Source organism: Stenella coeruleoalba (genome assembly GCF_951394435.1).
Source record: "Stenella coeruleoalba genome assembly, chromosome: 19".
In the NCBI taxonomy this organism is placed as follows: domain Eukaryota; kingdom Metazoa; phylum Chordata; class Mammalia; order Artiodactyla; family Delphinidae; genus Stenella; species Stenella coeruleoalba.
Window position 1 is genome coordinate 57469213 of NC_137165.1, and position 13230 is coordinate 57482442.

Consider the following 13230-nt stretch of genomic DNA (forward strand, 5'->3'; position numbering starts at 1 on the left):
TCAAGATCAGGAATTAAAAAAGAGTTCGATTTGAAGAGGGAGGGGAAGTAAGAAAGGTTGAATTTTAGACAGTTTGAATTTGGGTGACTTTGGGGGCTTTCAATCAGCCATGTTAGTAGAGAATATATACAGTCGTTTAAAGCTTGAGATGAGAGTGTGGGCAGCATGGGTGTAGTAATCATTCTAGAAAGGCAGACAGAATAAAACAGGAGACTTTAACCAGGTAGGAGGAAGGGAGAAAAAACTCAAAATTGTCTAGTTCCGAAAAGGGCTCAAGTGCCAAGGGAAAGGAAGATGTTCATTGGAGTAAAACAATAGGTCATTGTTGAATCGAAAAGAGAAAATTTAACTCGCTTGTAGTGGATGAACCCAAGATAGAAGGGTGGAGAAACGAACTGGAGGTGAGAAATTGGTAACCAGTGGAGGCTATTCTTTCAAGACCCATTGATGTGAGGGAAACACGATTAAAAGTTCAACAAGTTTTGATGCTGTTTTGAGACATGCTTAAATGGCAGGGGAAGGACCCTCTAGAAAGGAAGAGGATCTATAGGCCAGGTGTTTGAGGGGTTTGGATCCATAACAGAGAAAGAGAAGTTACACCTGGAGAGGAGACATTTCATCTGATATAAGTCATGTTTTTACATAGAGGTGAATGGCAATTTGAGGCTGGTCCCACCTGGTGGCTTCTGTTTCTTCAGTGAAGTAGGGAGAGAAATCATTGGCCGAGATAAGGGTAGAGATGATGAGACAGGTGAACTGGAAGAAGCAGAGGTGAATTGGGGGAACACATCGCTGAGCAAAGAGGATTGGCTGTTAGTACAACTGAGGCTTCAGCCCCCTGCCCTATCGTTCAGCCCTCCTTTCCCCTCCTCCCTTCTCCATTCCTCTCCTTGTCCTTTGGTCCTTTTAGAGGCAAAGTAAGAACAACAATAACAGCGAAGCAATTTCCAGGTCCTCACATGGACCATCTTAACCTCTCCAAGATGTTTGACTATGGTGAATATAAGCAGTGACCTGGCAAGGTCTTTAAACTACATGAAATCCAGTCCTGCATTACTAAATTCTTAGACAGAGGCCACCTTCTCCTTTGGTCCATTTGGTAGAGGATGGGGGTACTTATAGAGTTCAAAGAAGTTACATTTTTAAATTAAAGCTATAGAAGAAGTTCTTATAAATAAAATGCTAACCTCATCCTGTCATTACTATCTTCTATTTCAGTTTTATCCAAGAATCCATGAAAATGTCGTGCAAGAATTGTTCTACATGTGAAACATACTTTTATGTTTAAAATTTTAGAAAATATATGATAAAAATTGCATGCACTTATCAATTGTGTCTTAGATAAATAAACCAAGGTTCAGTATCTAAAGCCAATTCCCGTTCTAATTTTACTTCTGGATGGATTTGTTTTATTTTAAAGATTTTTTCGTAAACATATCCCAATTCTGATAGTACATTAAATTTATTATAACAATAGGTATATCATATATATATATGCATACACGGACATACATATTAAATGTTTCATAATACATTTTATTTAAATATCATACTCAAAGAAACTAAACCATTAAAAAAAACATTACAGGCTTGAGTTATTCATTTATTTTTTAAGTTTTGGAATGGGGGGAATTGGTCTGGGAGAGACAGACGGAGACAATATAGGGATTTTTGAATTTATAAACGTAAAGATTGTGGGTTAATCATAGTTTTATAAATTGAAACACATTTAACCTTAAAAGAGACTGGGTTACATTAAAAGTATACTACTGTGAATTTTTAAGTAGGTCATTCTGTCTACCCATGAATTAAGTTTATCTTTCAAAATATATAGTGCTCAGAGTGGGTTATAACTTCATGACCAGCTGAAGGTTACTTGTGACTATTTATTCAATTATTTTTCAAGTGACAGCAATCTGCCTGCATCTGCATTAAACTTTGGTATGAAAGACTTGACCGCTACTCAAATACAAGACAAGGATGATGTGAAAACAAGGAACGTTGTTAATATCAGCTGTGCGTTAACGTTGTTAATATGCAGCAGGATGTAAGAGTTTGGGCTTTGTCTGTCATCCATTCTCCCTTGGAACGCCTGACACGTCATTTATCAGAATCTCAAGATTGAACTCATATCCCAAACTCTTCTCTCTACTCTCCAGAACCCCCGCCCCCCAAAGGGTGATCTAATACACTAAGACTCCTTTTGGTGTCTCATTTTCCATCTCTGCCTAACAAGCGTTTTAACTTTAGTGTCACATCGACTTTTTTTTCCTGCGTAAATTACCCTGCAAGTACGCATACACTCTGTTGGCCATTCACATCCAAGAAACACACCCTGAGGAAGAGCCAGTTTCAGCAAAGCTGCCACCTGAAGAGACAGGACCACTATTCAATGGCTTCCGTGCTTCAGGCACTCTGCTTTCTCCATGCCAGTGGGAGCGAGTACAGCCTTGACGAGGCAGAGGAAAAGAATCCAGAAGATCCAGGGATGGAATTAATCGACCATGCAGATGTACCAGAACTTCCAGGAACTAAAGGGATAAGCCAGGGCTTTCCAACAAGAAAACACTGAGAAATAATGTATAAGAGAGTTGGAGATGTATCAAAGGAAAATTATTCCTTCTGTATTTCACCATGGACGTAAGAATTATGAAACCTGGCTTCAAGATAGCCCTCCAGATAGTTATATGACACTGGGTACTTGGCTTCCTTGTGTCCCGTTTCCTCTATCGCTAAAAGGAAGAAATTGTATTAATTGACCTCTGGTTATAGTTTTGTCTCTATTATTTAAATTGCAGACATCTTTAAATATAAGTTCAAGCATATTTTTAAATGTCAGTGGAAATGTGTCTAGTGATAAGTATAAAAGTTACACACTAAATACTGTTTGAATAGTTATCTGCTCTATCTGCAGTTACAGTTATCTGCAGTTATCTTCACACTTTACTGTCCCTTTATGTGTCCTTGTCCCCCCTTTATCTCTGTAAGTAGTTTTTTCTTTCAAGTGTCTCTGTGAGCGAACCATCTGTGAAGTTTTCTTCCCGGGAGGATCTTGATGGATTAGAACATATAACGATAAACATAGTATAAAAACGTATAATAATAAAAATAATATTACATATAAGTATATTCAATATGCATATGTATTTAACCCTATAAAGAAGGTGCGTTTAGAGCCAGCATTTTAGGGTCAAGAAAACTGATACATAGAAATGTTAAATAATTTTCCAAAAGTCACACTAGGCTCTATTTGGCAACGTCAGTAGCCGGTACTATAACCTAAATGTTTTTTCTCACTCCAGAGACCCTCAGAGCCACCTATTTCCTTATGAGGAAAACCTCTGGTCACCTCTGTTAATGCTCATAATTTTTGATTATTTCTATACCATCCCCATCATCCTATTAATCTGATATTATATGAATGTTATAATATCATTCATACTATTCATATTATATATCACACATTCAATATCATTCATGTTATACTTTTCTAAGAACTTTCTAGACTTTCTGGGCTTAGTAAGCTGGACTATTACTAACTAGTTGTTAGGTTGTTAGGGTGCCTACTGTCAATGGCAATGAACTATTATTGGGTAAAAATAATAATAAAACTTGGTAACCTTAATCTTTGCCACTAGCCCAGCCAAGCAGGACTGGCTATAGAGTTGGATTTTTTTTTTTTTTCAGCTCTTCCTCCTTGCTTAGCGCACATGGGCTTGGCATTTATTTTTCCTCTCAGTGGGAACATCAGAGCTGTGGGTGGCCTCTCTTGAAACCTCCTGTTTAAAATGTACTTGAGGAGGAAGCATGGTGCTTTCTCAACGAAAAAGGGAACATCTGTTCTTTTCCATAGAGAATCAAAATATAGTGAGATTGGACCCAGGGCGAGTTCATTTGCCCCCTCTACCTCTTGGACTCACCAAGCCTATTTTTTTTCCCCAACTAATGGTCCCCAAGCAGAGAGGGATGCAGATTCTCCATCCTATAAATCATACGCTCTTCCTGCCAGAAGGAGACACTTCGACATCGCATCATCAATTATCGGTCGGTGAGATTGTTTCTTGACTGTTTGGGATTTCCAAAGGAAATAAGGAACGGTCTTAGTTATCTGTCTTTCCCTCTATCCTCCTTTTCTAAGAGTTCCTCTTCTGCCCCAGTTTAATTCTTCTTGCTGTGCTCTGGGACATTTCTCTCCTCACACCTCTCTCTGCTATGTCTTCTCAGTCTTGAAACAACAGTGCCCACTTCCTTCTCAGACCATTTCCTTCATCTAAACAAAAACACATATCCCATGAAAATTGGGGATTTTTTTACTTTTTTTCTTTGGCCGTGCCCCATGGCTTGTCTGGGATCTTAGCTCCCAGACCAGGGATCAAACCCCGGCCCTCAGCAGTGAGAGCACTAAGTCCTAACAACTGGACGCCAGGGAAGTCCCTAAAATTCTTTTTAAAAATGAAGGAAATCGTGTCTGCAACTGCTCCCACCTGTCAGCATCTTTCTGTCTCGCAAAACCCTTTGAATGATGGTTATTCACTCTGTGCATTGATTTGCCTGCCAGTCTCACTCCACACCCAGCCATCCAGCCTGATCCTGGAACCGCCACGAAATGGCTCTCACCAAATTCTAGAGTGTGCTTTTTGCCAAAAAATCTAATGGGCATTTTTCAGTTCTATTTTAAGGTGACCTTCCTCCATGATTTGATACTTTTGACCCCTCCATTCTTAAAAAGCCATCACCCCTTGAATTCTCTGGCACTCACTGATGCTTATTTCAAACCTGTCTGGTTATTCTTAGTCTTTTCCATGCACAGCTCTTCCCCACTCATCTGCTGAAAGGTAACTACTCTCCGATGTCCTGCTGAGAGCAGCAGAGTATCCTGCACTACAGAGTTCTGTGCCCAACAGCCTTCTTCACGTTTGATGGACGCCACAAACTAAAACCTTCAAAGCACATCTCCGCATGTTTCACGTAGCAAACAGACACTGCTTCTCCGATCCCACATTCTCAATAAACTATACCATCCTGTTTTCAGCTGCACAAAATAGAAACCCAGGGGTCCCCCTAAATCTTCCATTCCACTCGTCCCCTTATCCAAATTACCCTTTGGTTGGTTATGTGTATTAAATGCTTTAAAATCCGTTCATTGCTCAATGTCTCTTGTATTTCTGCTTTAGTTCAGGCTCAAGCTTCTCTTGAATAAACCAATAGACTTCACTTTTCTTCCTGGCTTCACCTTTATGTTCCTATACTCTACCTTCCACTGCTGTAGCCAAGGTGGTCTTTCCAAAATTAACATGTGCCCTTGGCATAAACTCAGAACACCTCGGAAAAAGTCCATCAGAGTTGCCACTCTTTTGCTTCAGCTCACAACAGCCCTGCCCACTGTGTGCCCCAATATTCTCATGTGTCTGCAGGTAGCCACACATGCATGTTCTCCCATCATCCTGTCTTTGTACCTTGTAATTTACTCTGTCCAGAATGCCCTTTCTTTATTATACTCCCCTCTTCATCCTGCTTAGAGTCTAATTGTTCGTTAAGGTAAAGATTTAAAATCTGTGAGAAGCGTTCCCTGAGCACCCGGATTGAGTTAGCTTCCTTTCTTTGAGGTCCCAGAACTTCTTACATCTCACCTCTTACAGCACATACGCGTTCCGGAATAAACTTCAATCTACTTATCTAGCTGCCCTACCTCCCTGTTCATTCTTTTAGCTCTGTATCTATCAAATGTTCTATCTGTAGTACCAAGTTCAGACAGTGACTCATAGTAGTTTCCAAATATTGGTGGAGGAAATAATATGTTCAGTGAAATATGTTATGGCTGGTTTGTCTAGTCATATAGGAATAAAGTCTGGGAGGAATTTACAACCCAAGGTAAAGAGCACTTTCATCACTCACCCTGGAAGCTGCTATGAACCCTTCCCAGAAGCAATAAGATTTTTGTGGGTTTCAAGAAAGAGATATATTTCTGTTTCACGCCAGATGCTCAGAGAATTTTTAAAGAATGGTTAAGCATTCTACAAAATACAGGATGCAGACTTTAATTGTACCACCTAGGAAAATAGATTAGCCCTAGCTTTGTCTCTCACATAAGTGAATACTTTTACCATAAAACAACACTTTAGCCACTGAAATAGTGGCAATAGAATTTAGTATGTCTTTCATTCTGTTACTCCTAGGTGCATACAGTGAAACACTATACATTTAAATGTCAGAATGTGTGATAACTCCAGCATAGGTCAAACTGAAGTTTATCTTTGCTTTTGCTTTAAAAATAAATGGAATCATACAATCTGTGGTCTTTGTGACTTAGCATAAGAGTTTTCCAGGTTTACCTATGTTATAGCATGTATCGACTTTTCATTCATTTATAGTGCCGAGTAATATTCCATGGCATCAGTGTGCTACCTTGTATTTATCCACTCATCAGTTGATGGATATTTGAGTTATTTCCACTTTCTGGCTATTATAAATACAGCTGCTATAAAAATTCATGTACAAGTTTTTATGTGGGCATAAGGTTTCCTTTCTCTTGGGTACATACCTAGTAATGGAATTGCTGGGTCATATGGTAACTCTATGTTTAAACTTTAGAGGATCTGTCAAACATTTCACAAAGTGGCTTTACCATTTTACGTTCTTTCTAGAAGTATATAAGCATTCTGATTTCTTTACACCATCCCAAACACTTGTTATTTTTCTGTTGTTTTCTTTACAGCCACCCTTATGTGTGTAAAATCTTATCAAATTGTGATGCATAATTGTGGTTTTGATTTGCATTTCACTAATGGTTAATGACACTGAGAATCTTTTCATGTGATTATTGGCCATTTGCACATCTTCTTTGGATAAATGTCTATCAAGATCCTTTACCTATAATGATACTGAGTATCTTTTCATATGCTTTTTGGACTTTTGTATATTTTTCGGGAGAGATGTCTATTCAGATACTTTGCCCATTTTAAAATCGTGTAATTTTTTATTATTGGGTTGTAAGAATTCTTTATATATTCTAGATATAATTACCTTATCAGAGACATGGTTTGCAAATATTATCTCCCATTCTGTGAATTGTCTTTTAATTTCTTGATGGTATCCTTTGGAACATATGTTCACTTTTTTTTTTAGCATCTTTATTGGAGTATAATTGCTTTACAATGGTGTGTTAGTTTCTGCTGTATAACAAAGTGAATCAGCTATAAATATACATATATCCCCATATCTCCTCCCTCTTGGGTCTCCCTCCCACCTTCCCTATCCCATCTCTCTAGGTGGTAACAAAGCATCGAGCTGATCTCCCTGTGCTATGCGGCTGCTTCCCACTAGCTATCTATTTTACATTTGGAAGAATATATAAATACATGCCACTCTCTCACTTCATCCCAGCTTACGCTTCCCTCTCCCCGTGTCCTCAAGTCCATTCTCTACATCTGCGTTTTTATTCCTGTCCTGCCCCTAGGTTCTTCAGACCACTTTTTTTTTTTTTAGATTCCATATATATGTGTTAGCATACGGTATTTCTTTTTCTCTTTCTGACGTACTTCACTCTGTATGACAGACTCTAGGTCCACCGACCTCACTACAAATAACTCAATTTCGTTTCTTTTTATGGCTGAGTAATATTCCATTGTATATATGTACCACATCTTCTTTATCCAGTCATCTGTTAACAGACACTTAGGTTGCTTCCATGTCCTGGCTATTGTAAATAGAGCTGCAATGAACATTGGGGTACATGACTCTTTTTGAATTACGGTTTGCTCAGGGTGTGTGCCTAGTAGTGGGATTGCTGGGTCGTACGGTAGTTCTACTTTAAGTTTTTTAAGGAACCTCCATACTGTTCTCCATAGTGGCTGTATCGATTTACATTCCCACCAACAGTGCAAGAGGGTTCCCTTTTCTCCACACCCTCTCCATCATTTATTGTTTGTAGATTTTTTGGTGATGGCCTTTCTGACTGGTGTGAGGTGATACCTCATTGTAGTTTTGATTTGCCTTTCTCTAATGATTAGTGATGTTGAGCATCCTTTCATGTGTTTGTTGGCAATCTGTATATCTTCTTTGGAGAAATGTCTATTTAGGTCTTCTGCCCATTTTTGGATTGGGATGTTTGTTTTTTGATATTGAGCTGCATGAGATGCTTGTAAATTTTGGAGATTAATCTTTTGTCAGTTGCTTCATTTGCAAATATTTTCTCCCATTCTGAGGGTTGTGTTTCTGTCTTTTTTATGTTTTCCTTTGTTGTGCAAAAGCTTTTAAGTTTCATTAGGTCCCATTTGTTTATTTTTGTTTTTATTTCCATTTCTCTAGGAGGTGAGTCAAAAAGGATCTTGCTTTGATTTATGTCATAGAGTGGTCTGCCTATGTTTTTCTCTAAGAGTTTTATAGTGTCTGGCCTTACATTTAGGTCTTTAATCTATTTTGAGTTTATTTTTATGTATGATGTTAGGGAGTGTTCTAGTTTCATTCTTTTGCATATAGCTGTCCAGTTTTCCCAGCACCACTTGTTGAAGAGGCTGTCTTTTCCCCATTGTATATTCTTGTCTCCTTTATCAAAGATAAGGTGACCATATGTGCGTGGGTTTATCTCTGGGCTTTCTATCCTGTTCCATTGATCTATATTTCTGTTTTTGTGCCAGTACCATACTGTCTTGATTACTGTAGCTTTGTAGTATAGTCTGAAGTCTGGGAGCCTGATTCCTCCAGCCCCAGTTTTCTTTCTCAAGATTGCTTTGTCTATTCGGGGTCTTTTGTGTTTCCATACAAATTGTGAATTTTTTTTCTAGTTCTGTGAAAAATGCCATTGGTAGTTTGATAGGGATTGCACTGAATCTATAGATTGCTTTGGGTAGTATAGTCATTTTCAAAATGTTGATTCTTCCAATCCAAGAACATGATATATCTCTCCGTTTGTATCATCTTTAATTTCTTTCCTCAGTGTCATAGTTTGCTGCATACAGGTTTTTTGTCTCCTTAGGTAGGTTTATTCCTAGGTATTTTATTCTTTTTGTTGCAGTGGTAAATGGGAGTGTTTCCTTAATTTCTCTTTCAGCTTTTTCATCATTAGTGTATAGGAATGCAAGAGATTTCTGTGCATTAATTTTGTATTCTGCTACTTTATCAAATTCATTGATTAGCTCTAGTAGTTTTCTGATAGCATCTTTAGGATTCTCTATGTATAGTATCATGTCATCTGCAAACAGTGACAGCTTTGCTTCTTCTCTTCCAGTTTGTGTTCCTTTTATTTCTTTTTCTTCTCTGCTTGCTGTGGCTAAAACTTCCAAAACAATGTTGAATAATACTGGTGAGAGTGGGCAACCTTGTCTTGTTCCTGATCTTATAGAAAGTGGTTTTAGTTTTTCACCATTGAGGACGATGTTGGCTGTGGGTTTGTCATATATGGCCTTTATTATGTTGAGGTAAGTTCCCTCTATGCCTACTTTCTGGAGGGTTTTTATCATAAATACATGTTGAATTTTATCAAAAGCTTTTTCTGCATCTATTGAGATGATCATATGGTTTTTCTCCTTCAATTTCTTAATATGGTGTTTCACATTGATTGATTTGCATATATTGAAGAATCCTTGCATTCTTGGGATAAATCCCACTTGATCATGGTGTATGATCCTTTGAAAGTGCTGTTGGATTCTGTTTGTTAGTATTTTGTTCAGGATTTTTGCATCTATGTTCATCAGTGATATTGGCCTGTAGTTTTCTTTCTTTGCAACATCTTTGTCTGGTTTTGGTATCAGGGTGATGGTGGCCTCGAAGAATGAGTTTGAGAGTGTTCCTCCCTCTGCTATATTTTGGAAGAGGTTGAGAAGGATAGGTGTTAGCTCTTCTCTAAATGTTTGATAGAATTCTCCTGAGAAGCCATCTGGTCCTGGACTTTTGTTTGTTGGAAGATTTTTAATCACAGTTTCAATTTCAGTGCTTGTGATTGGTCTGCTTATATTTTCTATTTCTCCCTGGTTCAGTCTTGGAAGGTTGAGCTTTTCTAAGAACTTGTCCATTTCTTCCAGGTGGTCCATTTTATTGGCATATAGTTGCTTGTAGTAATCTCTCATAATCCTTTGTATTTCTGCAGTGTCAGTTGTTACTTATCCTTTTTCATTTCTACATCTATTGGTTTGAGTCTTCTCCCTTTTTTTCTTGATAAGTCTGGCTAATGGTTTGTCAATTTTTTTATCTTCTCAAAGAACCATCTTTTAGTTTTATTGATCTTTGCTATTGTTTCCTTCATTTCTTTTTCATATATTTCTGATCTGATCTTTATGATTTCTTTCCTTCTGCTAACTTTGGGGGTTTTTTTGTTCTTCTTTCTCTAATTGCTTTAGGTGTAAGGTTAGGTTGTTTATTTGAGATGTTTCTTGTTTCTTAAGGTAGGCTTGTATAGCTATAAACTTCCCTCTTAGAACTGCTTATGCTGCATCCCATAGTTTCTGGCTCATCATGTTTTCATTGCCATTGTTTCTAGGTATTTTTTAATTTCGATTTCTTCAGTGATCTCTTGGTTATTAAGTAGTGTATTGTTTAGCCTCCATGTGTTTGTATTTTTTACAGATTTTTTCCTTTAATAGATATCTATCTCATAACATTATGGTCAGAAAAGATACTTGATACGATTTCAGTTTTCTTAAATTTACCAAGGCTTGATTTGTGACCCAAGATATGATCTAATCTGGAGAATGTTCCATGAGCACTTGAGAAGAAAGTGTATTCTGTTCCTTTTGGATGGAATGTCCTATAAATATCAATTAAGTCCATCTTGTTTAATGTATCATCTGAAGCTTGTGTTTCCTTATTTATTTTCATTTTGGATGGTCTGTCCATTGGCGAAAGTGGGGTGTTAAAGTCCCCTACTATGACTGTGTTACTGTTAATTTCCCCTTTTATGGCTGTTAGTATTTGCCTTGTGTATTGAGGTGCTCCTATGTTGGGTGCATAAATATTTACAATTGTTATATCTTCTTCTTGGATTGATCCCTTGATCATTATGTAGTGTCCTTCTTTGTCTCTTGTAATAGTCTTTGTTTTAAAGTCTGTTTTGTCTGATATGAGAATTGCTACTCCAGCTTTATTTTGATTTCCATTTGCATGGAATATCTTTTTCCATCCCCTCACTTTCAGTCTGTATCTGTTCCTAGGTCTGAAGTGAGTCTCTTGTAGACAGCATATATATGGGTCTTGTTTTTGTATCCATTCAGCCAGTCTGTGTCTTTTGGTGGGAGCATTTAATCCATTTACATTTAAGGTAATTGTCGATATGTATGTTCCTATGACCATTTTCTTAATTGTTTTGGGTTTATTATTGTAGGTCTTTTCCTTCTGTTGTGTTTCCTGCCTAGAGAAGTTCCTTTAGCATTTGTTGTAAAGCTGGTTTGGTGGTCCTGAATTCTCTTAGCTTTTGCTTGTCTGTAAAGCTTTTAATTTCTCTGTCAAATCTGAATGAGGTCCTTGCTGGGTAGAGTAATCTTGTTTGTAGGTTTTTCTCCTTAGTTACTTTAAATATGTCCTGCCACTCCCTTCTGGCTTGCAGAGTTTCTGATGAAAGATCAGCTGTTAACCTTGTGGGGATTCCCTTATGTGTTATTTTTCCCTTGCTGCTTTTAATATTTGTTCTTTGTATTTAATTCTTGATAGTTTGATTAATATGTGTCTTGGCATGTTTCTCTTTGGATTTATCCTGTATGGGACTCTCTGTGCTTCCTGGACTTGATTAACTATTTCCTTTCCCATATTAGGGAAGTTTTCAAGTATAATCTCTTCAAATATTTTCTCAGTCCCTTTCTTTTTCTCTTCATCTTCTGGGACCCCTATAATTTGAATGTTGGTGCATTTAATGTTGTCCGAGCGGTCTCTGAGACTGTCCTCAATTCTTTTCATTGTTTTTTCTTTATTCTGCTCTGCAGTAGTTATTTCCACTATTTTATCTTCCAGGTCACTTATCCGTTCTTCTGCCTCAGTTATTCTGCTATTGATCCCTTCTAGGGAATTTTTAATTTCATTTATTGTGTTGTTCATCACTGTTTGTTTGCTCTTTAGTTCTTCTAGGTCATTGTTAAATGTTTCTTGCATTTTCTCCATTCTATTTCCAAGATTTTGGATCATCTTTACTATCAGTACTCTGAATTCTTTTTCAGGTAGACTGCCTATTTCCTCTTCATTTGTTTGGTCTGGTGGGTTTTATCTTGCTCCTTCATCTGCTGCATGTTTCTCTGTCTTCTCATTTTTCTTAACTTACTGTGTTTGGGGTCTCTTTTTCGTAGGCTGCAGGTTTGTAGTTCCTGTTGTTTTTGGTGTCTGTCCCCAGTGGGTAAGGTTGGTTCATTGGGTTGTGTAGGCTTCCTGGTGGAGGGGACCTAGTGCCTGTGTTCTGGTGGTTGAGGCTGGATCTTGTCTTTCTGGTGGGCAGGACTGCGTCCGGTGGTGTGTTTTGGGGTGTCTGTGACCTTATTATGATTTTAGGCGGCGTTTCTGCTAATGGGTGGGGTTGTGTTCCTGTCTTGCTAGTTGCGTTCTCCCGGGGAAGTTGTCCCTGGATCACGGGACCCTAGCGTTGGCGGGCTGCACAGGCTCCCCGGAAGGGGGTGTGTGGAGAGTGACCTGTGCTCGCACACAGGCTTCTTGGTGGCTGCAGCAGCAGCCTTAGTGTCCCATGCTCGTCTCTGGGGTCCGCGCTGATAGCCGCGGCTCGCGCCCGTCTCTGGAGCTCGTTGAGGCGGTGCTCTGACTCCCCTCTCCTCGCACACCGGAAACAATGGCCTCTTGCCTCTTCGGCAGCTCCAGACTTTTCCCCGGACTCCCTCCCGGCCAGCCGTGGTGCACTAACCCCCTGCAGGCTGTGTTCACACTGCCAACCCCAGTCCTCTCCCTGCGCTCTGACCGAAGCCCGAGCCTCAGCTCCCAGCCCCGCCCACCCCGGCTGGGGAGCAGACAAGCCGCTCGGGCTTGTGAGTGCCAGTCGGCACCGATCCTCTGTGTGGGAATCTCTCCGCTTTGTCCTCCACATCCCTATTGCTGCGCTCTCCTCCGCGGCTCCAAAGCTTCCTGCCCGGCCAACCCCATCTCTGCCAGTGAAGGGGCTCCTTAGTGAGTGGAAAGTTTTTCTCCTTCACGGCTCCCTCCCACTGGTGCAGGTCCCGTCCCTATTCTTTTGTCTCTGTTTTTTCCTTTTTCTTTTGCCCTACCCAGGTACGTGGGGAGTTTCTTGCCTTTTGGGAGGTCTGAGGT

The 13230-nt window shown here is 39.2% G+C and overlaps 1 protein-coding gene across 9 annotated transcripts in view; it reads left to right on the plus strand.

Annotated features, from left to right (window-relative positions):
• The window catches only part of LOC307177345 (uncharacterized protein), a 1102996-nt gene that overhangs the window by 812952 nt on the left and 276814 nt on the right, over positions 1-13230 (plus strand). The window contains exon 8 of one of the 9 annotated variants that reach the window (XR_013825031.1): positions 1907-1932. The exons of the other annotated variants lie outside the window; for them this stretch is intronic. The gene's annotated coding sequence lies outside the window, so the exon portion shown is untranslated. Of the gene's footprint in view, positions 1-1906; positions 1933-13230 lie in introns of those variants that run through there. 9 annotated transcript variants of the gene reach the window in all.